Source organism: Alosa alosa, chromosome 19 (assembly GCF_017589495.1).
Source record: "Alosa alosa isolate M-15738 ecotype Scorff River chromosome 19, AALO_Geno_1.1, whole genome shotgun sequence".
NCBI classification, from domain to species: domain Eukaryota; kingdom Metazoa; phylum Chordata; class Actinopteri; order Clupeiformes; family Clupeidae; genus Alosa; species Alosa alosa.
In genome coordinates this window covers 30,086,645-30,103,672 of record NC_063207.1, presented here as the reverse complement: position 1 = coordinate 30,103,672, position 17,028 = coordinate 30,086,645, and the positions used below count along the sequence as shown (strand labels likewise).

Genomic DNA, 17,028 nt, shown 5'->3' with positions numbered 1-17,028 from the left:
AATGTGTGTTTGTGGGCTGCACACAAAGTAGCCTACTGGCGCTGCAAAGGTGAATAGATTTGTAGCACTTGCCAAAAAATTTGTAGCATTGTTATAAAATCTTTAAAATATCTAAACAATCACAAGTAGGGCAGTTCATCACAGTCCATCCATTGCAACTGGACTGATGAAAGGTACACCTGTAGGCTACATTGTAATTGGGAATAGCAGAAGGTAGCAGCATAATGTATTTATTTATTTATTATTAAAAAAACAATCCCTGTCAGTTCCATGCAGTTTTCAACAGCTATCAAGAAGAGAGGTTGGGGGTTGGGGGGTTCGGGGGTTCCATGTTCCATATGTGTTGTGCATGCATTACTTGAAAAGAACTAGCTCCAGTTATGTATGAACAGTGAAGGTAACGATCTCTTGTGAAAAACGTGAACTTGAAGAAGTGAAAATGTAACAATATGAACTATGAATATTGAACAACTTGAAGCTACATCTATAAGTGTGAACATGCTTAACAAAATATGGGAACAAAACATGGGAACTAAACGTGCATTACAAATATAATCAGTGGGAGCCCTGCTTGTTTCCCTGCAACAAGAAGCTTCCATATGGGGGTGATGGAAGACAGTGAAACCCTCAGTGTGTTTGAAATGTCCAGTCGATTGCGCAATTTGGTCTTAGTTGCAGTCATTGCCGAAAACCCGGCCTCGCATAGATACGTGGTGGGAAACGTTTTCAGCGCTTTTACGGCTATCTCGGGATATTCTGCTTTGGTTTTGATCCAAAAACCCGCCAGTTTCCTTATACACACTCTTAAAACCACCGTCATTTGCAATTTCGATCAACTGCTCTTCCTCCTGCGCTGACAAGTTAGGACTATTCGGGATATTGACAAATGGGTTGCGGACCCACTCATTGGTTTGCCGTGGATCTTTGGAGGATGGGAAGTAACGCTCAAACTCATTTGAAAGCGCAACAAGGTGATCACGCACCAGCTGCGAGAGAAAGGGCCCTGCAGTCTCTCCCAAAACCCCAACTACTGTTTGGAACATATCAAATACATATCCCGGTCCACTCGTCGTCCCCACAAATCAAGCTTGGCTTTAAATGCAGCGACTTTATCTGCCAGTTTAAAGACAGTCGTCATTCTCCCCTGGAGGGACAGGTTGAGATCATTAAGCAACCCGAATATGTCACACAGGTAATCGAGTTTTGACACCCAGTCCTCATCACTAAAATGTGCAGCTAACGGTGACTTTTTTTCTGTAAGAAATCTCTGCAGCGGCTCTCTCAACTCAAACACTCTGGCCAGTGACCTGCTAAAGATGCTTGTTTTTGTTGCTCATTCTAGCAGTTTAGCTAACTTCGTGTGACACTACCGTTCGCCAAGAACTGATCAAGTGAAGTGAGCTGACCTGAGGCTGCGCAGCGCTGAAGGCAATATGTAAAAGTGTTGAAGGCGGGACAGACAGGCGAAGAAAATAGACCTTGCAAAATGCAAACATGCGTGCAATCAAACAACTGCATATAGGCCTATGCCATGTAAAAACGTGACATTATTGCGAATTAAATTTAGTTTAGTTTGCATGCACCCAGTGGTGCAAATAACTGACATGTCCAAAAGGGCCTTCATAAAATGCGTTGCTAGACTGTTCATACACATTTTAACAGGCCAAGTTGAAGAGCTACTGTCCGTTATTGTTTGTGCAAATAATATGCCGATTCATGTTACCTTGCATTTTGCAACTATGAGGTCCATAGTTAGTCTGGCTTTCGCCAGACCAAGCTCAATCTTTTAAGAAATCAAAAAGGAATCGCCGGTGTCGTGTCGAGTTAGGCTCCTTTGTCGAGATGAGCTACCGTAGCGTAAATCGATAGCACGGACATATCGAGTTGCGCTGCCTATCGAGCTGCGCTACTGTACGAAGTTACATACGCTAGTATGTAACTTTGCCTTTGCTTTGCTTTGCCTTCCTGCCTTTCTCCAATGACCGTTGTGTTTGGAATTATTCGGGCTTTTCTAATTTAAGTTGTCTTACAAAGGCAGCACAGACACCTACGTTTCATGTTTGTTTTTATAAATTAAACTATGTCTGTTATTAAACATCATGTTGAACTACAACAAAAGGTAATACATTGTATGAAGGAAGAAGAAATTATACATGTTAAGCTGCACATCTTGCGGGTAGTGCTGTTACCTCTCTGACATCGTGGTCTTGAATAACAGATGTTAACTTAATGACTGATGGTCTCATTGGTGTGGAGTTGTCATCATTTTGGGTCCTCATGTAGGGCTTTATGTGGTCCACATTATATTTGTTTTTTAAAGTATTTCCTACAGAATTTGTCAATGTGACAAGTTTGCCACGCAGTGTTGCAATTACATAAGGTCCGGAGAAAATCCGGCTCAATCCTCCCTCCCTTCCTTCCCTGCTTCCTCATGTTGTATAGCAGCACCTCATCACCAACACGGTACACAATTCGTTGGTGCTTTTTGTGTACCTTTTTAGCAGATGCCTCTTGTTGCTTTTCTTGTGCCTTGGCAATGTTTTCTGCGGCCTTTGCTTCTGTTGCCTCCTTTGACCCCTTCTTTTTGGTGACATATGCCCCATAACTTGCTTCCCCAGGAAGAATAATGTTGGAAAGCTGAAAAAATAGCAAAATACATAGCAAGTCAAAAGTATAACTAATTGAATGTTAGCGTGCACATTGAAATACAAAAGACGAGGATAATTTTCAGTTGTGAAGGTACTTATATATGCTCTAGAAAAGCACTGACCGGCATGTCTACAGGCACTTCTGAGGGGAATACTGCCTCCCTCCCATACATCAGTTGAAAGGGAGAGTATTTTGTTGTGGTTTGTACTTTTGATCTAAGTGAAAACAATGTTGCTTCCAAAAACACATCCCAATTGTCTTGTTTGTCATTGACCAATTTCTTCAGAGCTCTAGACATACAACAAGGAACACAAAATATACAAACACAAATGCTTTCTTAAGCATGTGTCGTTTTAATTTCATGCTCCACCCACCACAAGGAGTTTTGTTCTTGAAAAATACTGATGTACTGAATTCTTTATTTTGTTAGTGAATAACTACTGAAATGCTTAACAATCTATGATTGTGAATCTATGATTATATTGTGATGCAATGTTTACTGTGATAGACTCTGTCATGACTACTCTGACATCAAAAGTGGAAAGTGAAACGTAATTTAATGTGACAAGCCTATCGAAACTTGCCGCTTGATGTTATCGTTGGTCTTCTCATCGAGGCCATTAGTTTGGGGATGATATGCAGCCGTGACACTCCTCTCGATCCCCAACAAATTGCAAAGGGTTGTGTTGAGCTGGAAAAAGAAAACACATTTTAAAAAAAAAGACAGAACCAAGCAGAAATTGGTATTTTACATGTGAACATACACATACATCATTTACGAATTCCCTTCCTCTGTCCGAAAGAATTCTTTTGGGGCAGCCATGGCGGTATATCATGCTGCAAAGATGCTTTCCAACTTCAGCTGCTGACTTATTCCTTAAGGGGTAAGCCTCTACCCATTTAGAGAAATAGTCAGTGACTGTCATGATGTATTCATGGCCACCCTTGGTTTTTGGTAGTTGGCCCGTTAAATCAATGCCTACCAACTCCCAGACAGCAGACACCTGTGAATTGACGTAAATTAAATCTATTTACTCGTTAAACATTATTTAATTGGTTGTGTTGTTGTATAATCTGAAGAACAAATAAATGTACCTTTATAAACTGTAAGGGTTGCACAGAGGTCAGAGGCTTCCCAACCTTCTGGCATTTGTCACATTCCAGTATCTTTGAGAAACGAACTATTAGTTTATTGGCTACAGCTTCGACAATAGTTCAAGACAAAAAAATGCTCAAGCACATACCCATTGTTCAATGTCAACAGACATGCCATGCCAGTAAAACCTTGAACACATCGCCTTCAATGTCCTTCACGATCCCCCCCCATGGCCACCCAACGGTGAGTCGTGAAACTCTATGAAGAGCCGCCTGGTGTCTTCTTTACTTTTGACAGCTCGTCTTGTTCCCGCAAAGAAGAGCTGTCCTTCTGCAGATATGTAAACATTAATTGAACACATGGTGAGACTGTTTAACAAAACAGTTATGCAATTGCCTAATAAACAAGTATGGTGCCCCCTCAAGGATTTCCCACTACTTTGTTTTAGTACAAGAACTTTATTTTGAATGACAGATACAACAATGTTATATTACTTAAAACAGGAAGGGGCAGTACAACAGTGTCCCTATCTAAAAAAAAAAAAAAAAAACAGGTTAACAATTAAGAAAAAAGAATACATTTTAAGTCACAGAGAATCAGAACATTTAAAGTGAACAAGTGTGTGTGTGTGTGTGTGTGTGCAGACGTGTGTCCACAAAGTCCATTTCATACATTTGCCATAACATTTTATCATTTCAAGTGAACCAGTGTGTGTGTGTGTGTGTGCGCGTGTGTGCGTGCATGCGTGCGTGCACATGTGTGTCCACAAAGTCCATTTCATACATTTGCCTATTTAACATTTTAACACAGAACATTTTAACGTGTGTGTGTGTTGACACACGTAGTCACTCTGTAGATCCACTTTTAGCTGAAACAAAAAATTAAGATGGAGATGTGTAAGATTCATTTTTTTGTAAGCACAAAAACTCTAGACATGTGTGACATATGTTCCATCTAGTTCCAAACGAACAATTCCTCCTTGGCTTTATATCAATTTATAAGGGGAAATTCAAGATTGAAGCTCTTCATTGATTGAAAAGATGAGAAGGAGATAGGGCAGTTTTCAGCTCCACATATGAACTGGTGATTTGCTGCATGTTGGTGTTTTTTGGCATGGCTAAGGAAGCATTTCAAGTTGGACATGCATAGGCTATGCCGCAAAATTTACACTTATACATACTTGAGTATGCTGATGCTGTTGGGGTTCTGTTACAGTTATTTTTCCGTCTGGGGTTTTCATTCTAAGTAGAAAAAATGGAAATTCATGTTTATTAATTTCAGAGAACAATTTAATTCATGTTTATTAATTTCAGAGAACAATTTCATGTCATAGGTAGTGGCTGGCGCCGGCGGACCGCTGAGTTTTTCCACATCGGTTCTACCGCGGTCCGCTGGGCTAACGAGTCGCAGCTTTGACCACCTTTTCTTTATTCATTTATACGGCAGACTGCCGGTGGCCTAACGTTACCATCGCGGGTTGCTATCTGGGCAGTAGCCTATATTTGAGATGAGGATATGTCTAGCTTGATCTAACCGGTTAACGTTACACAATGCATGCTTATGGTTCACCTGTTGTTAATAAAGCAAAATCGCCCCTTTGTAGGCTACATTTGGTTGTAATGGAGAATTCTTGCTGTTAAACCGATAGTCCATGATAATGAAACAACACACCATTCTACTTTTGAGGGCTAAATTAAATGAAATATGGCTCGTTTTCCATTTGAACACATTGTCATCAATATTTAAAATGACCATTTTTTTTTATGTTCATGTTATTGTTTCAAAACCGGAAATCAAATGAACGAAAAAGTACACGAACCCAATTACAATAACTAGCCTAGGCCTAAATGAAAAATTCACTGTGGTTGCATGAAATGTCATTTGTGATTAGCCTACATCATTAGTTTCTATCATCTAATATGAAACAATATACTATATAATTCGCTACCTGGCTGTCGGTAGCATAGGTCGGTAGTAAAGCCAAAGCGTATGGGGAGTGACGTAGGCAAAGAAAACATGGCTGAGTTGGATGTGGGCGGGGCTTGATGTCGCAGGCTGCAGCGAGGTGTACTTGGGGGAAATCTGGCGCTAGTTAGCCGATGCTACCAACAGCTTTTTCAATAGTGGTGCTTCGGCATCGGGCTAGCCATGCAAATAAATAATTGTTTTACACCCATTTACGAGGCTCAATGTATCTCCACACTTCATTGGTAGACTTCCGAGGGCCCTGACATTTAAAACGAGACATTGAGAACTTTGAAAAAGCACTGGTAGTTTACTTACAAGACGATTTATACAGACAGTATCTTAACGAAGTTTAGCGTTTTGCAACCATCTTTAATTTAGTCACGATAAATTCGAGCAACCAGTAAGAATGAACAGCTATGATAGGGATCAGATTCAAAAAATAATTCAGTGGAAATGCATGGATTCCAGTTGCTGCTACTGGAAGAATCTGGAATCCATGCATTTCCACTGAATTGTTTTTGGAATCTGATCCCTTATCATACCAGTTCATTCTTACTCGTTGCTCGACTTATCGTGACTAAATTCATACACAATCGTGACTAAAATCATACACAATCATACACACTGATGCAGTTCTGAACATCTTAACTGAAGAGAGGGCCGATTAAAGCAGAATGATATTGCGGGGACCAAACGAAATTTTTCCGTAAAAGTCTAGTGGGGCTACATACCCACTAAATTTCATGTGCCCTGGTGGTTCGGTGTCCCGGGTATCGTTGACCAAAAATTCAGGAAGTAGATGACGAAAAAATAAACAAAAAAAAAACTTTGACAATCCTTTTATGACCGCTTCGCTAGCTTCGCTAGTGGCGGTCATAATAAATAAAGAGGGGATGACCCAAGTCTGCAAAATCCAACAACAGCAAACAGACTCAAACTCAGACTTAGAATCAGACGGCAGCTTGGTGAGGTCCCTCCCTTTATCGCTCTCCTCTCCTCTCCTCTCCCTCCATCGGCCTCCCTGACAGTGTGAGGGTCAAGAAGCAGGAGCTAATGAAAAGAGGGGGGTGTTTTGATCTTGGATGAGATGGACGGCTGTGTGCTATCTGAGTATTCAGAGAAGGGGCAGCAGTGGAGGTGGTTGGTGCAGTTGGGAAGGTGGGGGAATGCGGGAGAGAGACTGGAGGATCCAGGTACATCTAAAATGAAATGAAGGGTTCTCATTCTACAGCCATAAAAGAGGCCTTTGTGTGCGAGAGGCTCGCCTTGCCCAATCCGCAAAAGAACCAGAAATTTATTTTCTTTTTTTTCTTTTTTTTGGGGGTGAAGGATGAAAAACAAAGAAGAGAGGAAAAATGTGCATCTGCTTTTAATATAATGATATTATTTAATTTCCAACAAGAGCCACTACTGTTTGCCTTCTTGGAGATTGAGTGAACTGTCACTGGGTGCTCTATGTCTCCAGCTACACATCAGACAGTTATGCCAAAGCTTTGTTTCTCTGATTACACTCCTGTTTTATTAAAAATTGTATGAAAAAAACTTTTATGTTATTTATATTATGCTACTAGACTGCCATTGTTCTGTGGTTATTCATTGGTTTTGTTCTGCAGTGAATTATGTAACAACAGTACGCTGAATGTAACATGAGTTTCTAATTTCCCCCAAATTTGTGGGCAATAGGCATCCTTGGAGCCTGTGCTCCAATAACAGACACAAATCAGCATATGCACTTCTTTGTGCTCACTGCAAAAGGCCACCCTGTTCCCTGGAGTCTTTGAAGAACAAAACATTTAGAACTACTTTGAGAAGAAATGTGTGTGAATGTTAGCACATCCAATTCCTTCCATCTTGTGTATTCACTATGATTTGTTTAAAGAAGTCTCAATACTGAAGTAAGTTAATACATGAAGCTAGTTTGTGTATAGTGAGTATTGATTTGAGTGACAGTGTACATGTGTGTTCCCCCCATACCGCTAGAGAGCATCTCCAATGTTACAACCCCCAGACAGCCCCTCTGGAAGGGCAGTTTAACCCTTTGCAGACTGTGCAGAACATTAATTTTTTCATACTCTATGCCCTTGTGGCACAAATAGGCTTATTGTGTGGTTATGCTACATGACAGAGATACAGTATACCCACCATTGTAATCAGCCCTTTTTAACATGGTATAAAATATAATTAATAAATATGAGAACACACATCCTTTTTAAAAAATCTTCAAAATTCAACCCTAAGAAACATGGAAATATCAGTTTGTCAAGATTGATCTAATCCCCCCCCCTCCCCCCAATTTCTGTTAGAGTGTATGAGAGATTCACAATTTTGTCCTCTACTCAGTGAAAAAAACAATCAATTTGTCATGTTTTGTTCAAAAGTTATGATAAATGTTTCGTGCAGACTACACAAAACATTCTGTTTTTTCATACTTGATGCCCTTGTGACACAAAAAGGCTTATTGTGTGGCCATATGCTACATGGCAGAGATCAAATATACCCACCACTGTAATTAGGAGAACTAGCCCTTTAAAATAGTATACATCATAGTTAATATGTTTGAGGGCAACACACATTGTTTTTTAAACAATACCTTCAAAATTCAACCTAAAAAAAACACAAAAATATCGATTTATCAATTTTTACCTAATTTCTATTGTAGATCTAGTGTATGGACAATGTGTGTTCTCCTCAGTGAAAAAAAAAAAACAGAATCAATTTATCACCTTTGGTTCAGAAGTTATGATCAATTTACCCATAAGTGCAAGTTGCAGCAATGAGTGGAATATTTAATGAGTAGAATGTTTTCATTCCTCGAAATTCAACCCCAGAATACAGTGCATAGCTAAATATGCCATGTCTTACTATACTCTTAATGCACTAGACTGATGAGCTTTACAGGGGTGGGCTGACACACAGGATATAGCGGGCCCCTAAGCAGTCAGCTTCAGCTCAAATAATGATGATGATGATGATGAGTATGAAGGCATTAGTTTCTGATGAAGTTGCCCCTGTTGTCCCATGGCGACGCAGAGGAAATCTTTCAGTGGCCGGCATACTGAATTTGGTTTTGTGGTTTTTGTGGTAGCCTTACACAAAGTTTTGCAGGGAAGCATCCCATCATTATAAATCTGTCGCCTTTAAAGCACTAATCCCCCTGGAGTCCATTTGTATTTGGGCCAAAACCCCTGGAGGGGTGTGTGTGGGGGAGGCATGGGGGTGTGGATTCCTACGGTGGGCTTCACAGGGTATGTGGTTTCACCCAGTAGTTGTGTTCTGCACGTGCCGGCGCATGGCAAGCACATTTCTTCCTTTTTAACATCCCCAGCATGCACACACACATGCACTTGCACACACTCACACCAAGGCACACACATTTAGATGCACAAAGCCAATGCATTTCTCAAGTTCTCTTCACGATTCTCACGTATCATTCTTTTATGTAATACCCCACTCACATATTAACACCACACACACACATAGACACACACATATACACACACACCACACACTCACACACACACACACACACACACCTCAGACCTCATCTAGCACATTCTGCGTGACTGAGCCAGAGAGTGTTTGTTTTTCCACTCTTTCCTCACGGGGAACCTCCTCTCCTCTGAGCCCAAACAGAAGGCCCTCTACTGGGCCTGAAATCTCCCCAGAGTCAGCCTGGCCAGCCACGACAACCGGGCAGCCAGGCAGGCAGAAAGGAAGGCAGCTGCGATGTCCTCTGCAATGCCCGGCCCTCTCTCTCTGTTTCTGAGGTAGCACTGGAAGTTGGCACAGTGGTGGGGGCTTTCAATGTACAAACGGAGCACCCTGTGCGCCGAACAATACCTAGCTTGTTCGCCCGTGGTGCCTTCACTCGGACTCACGAACTGCCAGAGCCAGGCAACCTACAAGGCAGGCAGGCAAGAATGCAGCCGGTGGCTTCCCTTCAAGAGCCGACCGCTGCACTGCCCTGTATTTTACCCACAACTTCTGGGCCCCAGACTCAAGAGAGTCCAGGGGACCACCAGCAATATCCCTGACCCCACTAGCACTTTCTTTGGGTACGGCAGCGCTCACTGGCACATTTGGCTCTAGGTGATCCGGGATATTAGTGGCTTCTTTGTGCTGTGGGATGGGGTGGACACTCTCTGGTATTTAATTAATGGCGTCTTCAGTGTACAGGCATGCTGGACACAGGAGAGGACCGTATGGCAGTCAGGGGTAAGGCCTCTCTGTCTGCCTGGCAGGCTGGTCCCAGTTGACCTTGTGGGTTGAAGAGAGGGCATGGCAAACAGGGTAGGTATTGTGCAAAGCAGGGCGCACTCCCTATGTGCTTTGTGCCAAGCACCAGTGCCACAGAGTGAAGGGGGGAGTGGGGGGTTGTGTTGGGTAGTCAGTCTGAAGTCTGCGTGTCTGGCTAAGTCGGGTGCCAAGGAGCCCGAGGTGTGTTTTACAAATAAGCCGAGACACATTTAGAAAGAGGAAAACCTGGTAATGGTCAGCACAACGGCCAAAGCCACAGGGCTCAGAATCAGTGGCAGCATTTAAAACCAGATCAAATGTTAAACCACATCAAAAAAGAGGAACCTAATCAACTCAGTATTTGTTTGCGCTTCAGACGAGTCTACACAGGACTGCATACGAGCCCTGTTGTTCCAGCCAGGCATGTGAACGTCTTTGAGTTGTGGTGTTCCTTACTTCAGACCTCAGATGATTTCACATTGGAAATTCTTTCCCTCCTGAGTCTTGACTGTCTTTCCCACAGAACAACACAGGCAATATGGGGAAATAAAACACCAGAGTTTTATGCATGATGCGCTACCAAACAAGGGTGACTTGTGCCATGTGAATGTCTCCTCCCCCGCCTGGCTTGCCAAACGAAAAGGGAGACCATTTGTACAGTCTGTGGACGTCACAATGATCACCCTCTTGCACCTTGGGTGTACTGCCAGTCAACTGAAACTATGCTGGCTTCACCCTGGAAATGCAGAAACAGGCTGGAAAGAAAAAGAGAGAGAGAGAGAGAGAGAGAGAAACAAGGAAGGAGGATTGCACTTGAGTTTGCTCAGTGACATGGCACAAATGATGGATGTTTTTTGTTTGTTTGTTGCGTTAAACCTTATTGTCATCTGATTACAATTAGCATCCCAGTGATCCATGATGGCACTGTTCGTAGTGCTAAATGATCACAGCCCAACATCTTCAGATGGGGCTCTAGCTATGATATAACAAAGACCTTTTGTCTGAGTTGATCATTTGCAGGTCCGCACAGGTTTCCAAAACTCCCAAGTCGCATGTCAAGAAATATCTGGCGAGAGGAAAGAACAAATAATAACATGAAGAGACAATTCACAAACATTTTACACACTATGTCTTCATTTACCTAGATGGATGGATCGACACACAAATAAAACAAAGTTTGTCTGTAGTTAACTGTAATTACAAATATACAACAGAGGTATTTCCTACCATTTCCTACCTAATGAAGGGAATTCGACTGAGGTTTTGAGTGGATACTTTTTGAAAAGCAAATGTGGATGGAGATGGCTCTTCTGAAGGTCCATCCACTTCTCTAGGCTGTGTCCTGATGAGGCACTGGAGGCAAATTTTACACATTTTACTCTCTGTTATTTTGACCTCAGGCCCCCAGCACCAACAAGCTCCCTGGAATAATATACTGCTTTTCATTAAAGTCCCCTAATCCACTTTCCTTTACATCTCTCAGTAGTGGAGCATGAAAATGTGTTCCCTATTTCCACCCCCACACCACCCGTGCCGGCACATGTCCCCCTGAAAAACATCTGCGGACCCGGGGCTACCGTGCACTGCGCTGCTGCTTTGGTGGTAGTGGCAGTGGCGGTGGTGCCTCTTCTGCCGCCAGCACTGTGTGTGCCACTGTGTGTGTTTGCTTCAGATTGACCACAGTGGTTAGGGGGTTCAAAGCCTTCGTGCTGCGGCGCTCTGTGGCTGCCGCATTCCTGAGCCTGCCAAGGCAGACGCACAGTGATTAAGGGAAGCTCTGCTGCAGAAACAACGGCCCAAGACGTGGAGGGAGCAAGGGTGCGGGGGCACTGTTTGTAGTGGGCTGAGGAGGACGACTCTCACTCTCTCCCTCTCATTCTCCAGAACGGTGGCATTGTGGTCAAGAAAGCAAACTTGCTTGGGGAGGGGTGAAATCGCTTGTGCACCTCAGGGTCCAGCCAGAGAATGTCTTTAAAAAAACCTTTATAACATCCTAGAAAGATTGACTGTCACCACATCACACACACATTCTCTCCCTCACGATGTGTGTGTTTTGGGGAGGAGGGTGGTAATACCACCCAATATTTTCCCTCTCAGGAGAGAATGTTTTGGAAGTGGGGGAGGAAGGCCCCAGCCTTCTCTGAAACATAAACAAACCACGTGTGGATCCACCGCAGAGCCTCTCAGCAGCCTTCTGGACGGCACTCTTGTTTTGAACTGCCAGCATCAGCTGCCCGTATAATGGACGTATCAAGTATATATCCTCCTTCTGGTATTTATATCACAGGAATAAGCCCAGACAGAGCTGTCATGAGGAGCATGCAGATAGGCATCTTTAGTGTTGATCCTGCGTGTCTGTGTTGAGAGTGGTTGATAGTGTTGATCCTGTGTGTCTGTGTTGAGAGTGGTTGATTTGTGTTGGCTTTGGCTTTTTATTTCTACTTTTCCTTTTGTTCGGCTTGTGTTATGTGAAATATCCTAAATCATCAGAACTGTATTTCTCTCTTGGGGAGGTATACATCCTTTCACTCCTTAATTCTCTATTTGAAAGTAAAATGAATTTAGTTGATGAGGTTCAGGATGTCCAATATGGTGACAGGCAGGTGGTTGTGATCAGACTTTTTGTTCAATGCCACTCAAAACAGCTTGGACAAATTCATACAGCTGTCTGGATGTCTAGGCAAGTTTAAAATGTGAGCCCTTAATAACTCGCCACGGCTATGCTGTATGGATAGGTAAACGATTCCCCTATTACAAGTTCGTTTACCATCAAATTGGCTTTGTAAAGGTTATATTAAGGTGAAAATCTTAGTGTAAGTGTAACTTTAGTGTAACTTTAACAGACTACAAGGGTCAACCCTAGCCTAGAAATCTAGACGCGCCCCTAGTCTAGCAACTCTCCGTTGGCTTGTGAGCTCCAGAAATCGAAACTTAATCAGGGCATTGAAATCGTGTATAGAGTCGTTTGGTGGGCTTAACATAATGATTGATGGCAGAGTTGCAACGGTTTGGCTTGAATTCCCAATTCCCAAATGCATTGGCAATACTGTACAACGTTATGGTCATGCTAATAAAATGAATTTGAGAGTGAGAGAGAGAGAGAGAGAGAGAGAAATAAAATCCAGCATCTGCACAATGGAGCAAACAAGTCACCTACATTTCTCTATTCCGGACTGAACACTGCGAACGGTGAGTGCCCAGACCCTACATTTTAATGTGGGTCTGGCTCGCCAGGCTAGGTCAACCCAAGAATGGAAGAAGAATCCAGATGAGTTCTTGTTGGTTAAAGAGGATATTCACATCCGCAAACGGTAGCCTCTACATAGATGTGAACCTAGGTCTGGCAGGCATCTGAGCTGGTAAGCTCGGTTGGCAGCTGAGTGGGCTGGTCTCCCAATGCCACGTTTATCATATCCTCCAGAAAAAGACTGGTAATGGCTTCCAGATCTGTGCTTTGTGCTTGGGGAATGTGCAACCTGCATTCCTGTCTGTGCATATGAGACAAGTCAAACAGCCAGATGACCTCTTCTCACTTCCTGGGCAGAGAGAGGGGCACCCGTCTGCCCACGTTAACATGCTAAACAAGCCGGCACTATCCCTTGACCTCCAGAAGCCAAGAAGGCTCAGTAAACAGACACAAACTCACAGAGACAGAGAGAGAGAGATCAATCAATCATCTGGTATAAATCAAAATTGCACAACCACATAGACATCATAAAAAAGAGAAAATATCATATATGGTTAAAAGTTAGAAAAACATTAACATCAACAGAGACAGATATAGCTGTGTGCAATATACATCCCTCCATCAGATTCCCCATACTACAGGATATGTGCCATTTCCAGGCCCAGGGGAATGTACTGATATGTGGTGCTTCATTTCCAGGCCCAGGGGAATGTACTGATATGTGGTGATCTAAATGCCCGAACAGGTTCACAGCCTGATATTTTGAGCACCCAAGGAGACCATTTTCTTACAAAAAATGTCCCTACTAATATTATATCTACTCACAGGAAGAACTTTGATCCATTAGTAAATCGGAATGGGAAGGATCTCTTACAACTATGTCGAAGCCTGGGTCTGTACATTGCCAATGACGAGGGGACTCGTTAGGAAAAAGGAGGACAACTGTTTTGATCTAGAATGTCAAATCATAAGAAAAGAACTAAGAAATATATCTAACCAAAAACATAGAGACCCAAATAATATAAATATCCGCACATTCCGCAGCCTTTATGAGACGCTTAGAAAATACAAACGTACACTCAAAATCAAAAAAGCACAGTATACCAGAAAGCACCTGGAAGTAATAGAAAAGTCAATAGATTCAAATACTATCTGGACAAATTGGAACACCTTGAAACAAACCAGAAAGGAAGAATTAGCCATTCAAAATGGGGAAATATGGACAAACTATTTCCAAACGTTATGTCAAAATATAGATTCAGATACAAATGTGGAGCAAGCAACACCACATACACCAATCACTTGAAAAATTAGAATCCACTATTAAACATGATCAAAACCCTGTGGACTTCCCTATTATTGAAATGGATCTGAAAAGAAACATAAGAAAAATCCAGGATTAGATGATATACTGAATGAAATGTTGAAAAGCAATAGCACAACATTTCAAACTGCCATCATAAAGCTATTCAACATGGTTCTGAGTGTAGGCTACTACCCTGAGATCTGGACACAAGCACTCATTACCCCAATTTTCCAATCCGGTGACAAATTCGACCCTCACAGCTACAGAAGCATTTGTGTAAACAGCAATCTGGGGAAGCTATGCTGTAGTATCATAAATTCAAGAGTCCTAAACTTTCTTCCTAAACATCAAATTGGATTCCTACCAAATTATCCATTATCGCACTTCTGATCACATTTATATATTACACACGCTAATTGAAAAACAAGTAAACCAAAACAAAAATAAACTTTTCCTTTTTCCAATATCCTTTAATTCTAGAAATACAGAAAAGAGCGATCAAATTCTGGAAACACCTGAAAAGTAGTGACCCCTGCTCATTCCATCATAAAGCCCTTCAGTACCAGGAGATGGACAAAGACAAAGTTTGATGTCGTCAGACCACTCCACACACACCCCACTGACACCACAGCATCTGAATCTCAAAGCAACTGAAATTAGGATAAACCAAATTACAAAAACTATTAAACAAAAATCAAAGTAAAATGCAATTCTGTTTGACCTTAAACAGAGAATATAAACTAGCACCCTACCTGACACACATTCAAGACAAAAACCTGAGAACTACACTGACAAAGTACAGACCCAGTGAACACAGTTTGGCCATAGAGGTGGGAAGGCACAGACAAACATGGCTGCCAAAAGACACTAGATTGTGCCACCACTGTGACCTAAACACAGTAGAGACAGAGATAAACTTCCTGACACAGTGCACAAAATATGCAAACATTAGGAGAACCTGTTTTGAAAACATGGCAAATGTTCTCCCTGAATTCCTGCAAGCGAGCGACGAGGACAGGCTTTCATACCTCACTAGAGAGAAAGAGAAATGCCTCCTCCTTGCCGCTCAATATGGATATTCCTGCCATAATGAAAGGACCTGCTGATGTGAAACTTATTTACCTAAATATGAACATACACTCATACATACACAGACACACACACACACACACATTCACACACAAACACAGCCGCATGAACACATACCCACACAAACATGCAGACACACACACACTCTCCATTGCCGTAGTTCATAGTTCATAATTGTACAATTATCATTATTCTGTTTTATTTGTGTGTTAGCCCCTCCTCTCCTCCCCAATTGATGCATTTGACCCAAATGCATTGGCAATACTGTACAACGTTATGGTCATGCTAATAAAATTAATTTGAGAGTGAGAGAGAGAGAGAGAGAGAGAGAAATAAAATCCAGCATCTGCACAATGGAGCAAACAAGTCACCTACATTTCTCTATGAGAAAGGCTCTTCATTTCGTAATGCTAACAGGAAGTACTGATGTCTAATTTCAAGCTCAAGTTTCTCTGAACTCCTGTGGATAGAGAAATTAAAGGCCTGTCCACTCTGCCAACAAAAACGGCAACTGTAACTATTATAACGCTATGAGTGTCCAGACTGACCAACAAAAAGGCTATATTAATGTGATGCCTTTAAAAATCAATGGTTTCTGGCTATCAATATTTCTATTGTTCATACAAAGTGTTGCACAAAGTCTTCATTCTTTGTTATCATTATAATGTGAGTTCCGGATGTCATAGTTCTTATGGATGAACAACTAGTTTGTTAAAACTATAGGTGTTATAGTTATTGCTAGAGTTATAGTCTGCAGTGTGGGCAGGCCTTAATGCTGGAGATGAAAGGACACACCACATCTACACTCATATGCTCAAAGCACAGCATAGCTCAGTGCTTCCTGAGAGGACTGTGCCAAAAGACTGAACGACATCCTCAAATGACTGGAATTGATTTCTATCTAGATCAGTTTCAACAGGGGCACAGAGGGACTCAACAGTAATCACTTCACTCTGCAAGACGGCTTCCCTTTCTGCCGCCAGTCCTTTGCCAAAGCTGCCTACGCTCCCGCTGTGACAACAGTCATAATAGGATCCCATTTCAGACAACTGACACGTGATCCCGGGTGACATGTTATTCTGTCCCGCAGACTTTTTTCTTTCCTGGATGCTGATCAATGGGTTCATTAAGGCAGGGATTCACATGGAGTCAGATACCTGCAGACGTAAATAGTCTTTGACAAACTCTTTATGTTTTCCAGCCCTTGATTACGGACAGCTTTTTTAAAAAAGCCTCGTGCAGCTTCCTTATACCAGCTGCTGTCTACACTCAGGGCATATACTGTATAAGGCTACCCCTTGGATTTGATTGCTATGTTTTATATAAAGTCAAAGTAATGCCTCACCTCACCAACTGAGGGACATGCAGTTGAAAAGTCTTTGTTTTAAGGAAGGTTTGCGCACTGGATTGGATCTATACCTACCGATCTGCAAGACAGCTGCTCTTTCAATTTTTCTATCTTGGTCTTGGTATACATAATGTGTGTGTGTACGTGTA

At 42.1% G+C, this 17,028-nt stretch overlaps 1 long non-coding RNA gene across 1 annotated transcript; it reads right to left on the bottom strand.

The window, feature by feature from the left end:
• Positions 1-3,995: 3,995 nt before the first annotated feature.
• LOC125283933 lies at positions 3,996-5,730 on the bottom strand. Its single transcript, XR_007191820.1, has 4 exons — positions 5,694-5,730; positions 4,926-4,986; positions 4,418-4,613; positions 3,996-4,075 (listed from the first exon to the last, which is right to left on the bottom strand). It is a non-coding gene; the product is annotated as an uncharacterized LOC125283933 (long non-coding RNA).
• Between the last annotated feature and the right edge of the window lie 11,298 nt (positions 5,731-17,028).